The sequence below is a fragment of the Echinococcus granulosus genome (genome assembly GCF_000524195.1).
Source record: "Echinococcus granulosus chromosome Unknown EG_S00023, whole genome shotgun sequence".
Classification (NCBI taxonomy): Eukaryota; Metazoa; Platyhelminthes; class Cestoda; order Cyclophyllidea; family Taeniidae; genus Echinococcus; species Echinococcus granulosus.
Window position 1 is genome coordinate 414,929 of NW_020170403.1, and position 1,467 is coordinate 416,395.

Genomic DNA, 1,467 nt, shown 5'->3' on the forward strand with positions numbered 1-1,467 from the left:
ACTTGTTTACAAGCAAATTACGAAAGAGAAGAGATATGCTTAAAGTGCCTTTCGTTTATTCAATTGATTACATGTACAAGGTACAGTTGACTACCTTCCCAACGAGACAGGCACAGACTTGCTTTGAAATCCTCATGCATACACCATTTTGCCAGTGGAAACGAAACACCACACCTGGCCTTAGCCACCTCACCACCCATCCATCTATCTAACTAATGATCCATCCAGCTGCTATCTGTCAACCCAACCTCCCAACCACCCACCTACCAAATCACCCACCCACCCACCCAACTACCCACTTACTTACCCACAAATCTACTCTCCCACCTGTCTATCTGCCACACTTACCCTCTACAGTCTATGCAATTCTATGTCTCATGCAACCATGGGATGGTCCAGAGTTGAAAGTGGGTGCCACTTGTCACGTGGTGAAGTATGGATGAGGGGGTATTGAGGAGGGGGTTGAGAACAGAGGCGAGGACGAGGACGAGGACGAGTGGGAGGATGAGGATGAAGAGACCATATTCCCACTGTCCTCCCCTCACCTCCTTTCTCCATCTTCGCCTCCTCCGTTCCTCCCTGCCTCCTGTCATACTCAGTAGATAGCCTAGGCATCTGTGTATCGGTCAGTGTTGTGGTGCACAGTATGTGGCATGAGGTGGTGCGTTGTCGCGCAACTGAAAGTGAGGACGATTGTTCACACTGGCTCACTAGATTTGTCTGCTTCTGAAGAAGTGGGAGAAGAAGAAGAGGGGGAGGGGGAAAAAGTGGGAGAAGAAAGGGAAGTGGTTGCATTGAGTAGACAGGTGTCAGTTCTACTTGCTACTTGACCATTGTTGCTTGATCCTCACGAAGTGAAAAATTGCATCTGCAGTCCACCCCACACATAGCAGCATGGTCTTGTGAGCGGTGAAGTGGTGTGTGTTAGGGAAGTGTGGAGTGAGTAGTGGAGGATGATGCGTGGTGGACAGTGGGTGGTGGGTCGTTAGGGGACAACCAAGGACGTGTTAGTCGCCATCACCACCTAGTCAGTGAAGCATTCAACCAACAGGTAAGCTGAGGTGTCTGGTGCATGATGCATGAAAGGTAGGTGGAAGAAATGAAGAACAAGGTGATGCTCCATCAAGCCCATTGTCTGTCGCATGTGAATGCACGTCTTGTTGGCAGGATGCAGTTGGTTGGCAACACAACCGTCATCACATCTCTCCTTTCCCACCTAGTTGTTGAGGTATGTGTAAACGAGCTGTTACGTTAGCGCTGAGATGAAGCAGTGTGGGAGTTCTCTCTGTCTGGTTCATCGCCAGTTACTTTGTTGTGTCAGTGCTGACAAGGAGTGGAGGGCATTATTATTCTTGGTACATCGCTAGAAACGAATGGTTGTAACACTGTCAGAACGGCCCGTGTTAGCTGCTGTGGGCAGCACCTTCTCGAGATGCACGAAGCGTCTGTGTCTGCAGAATTGTTGGT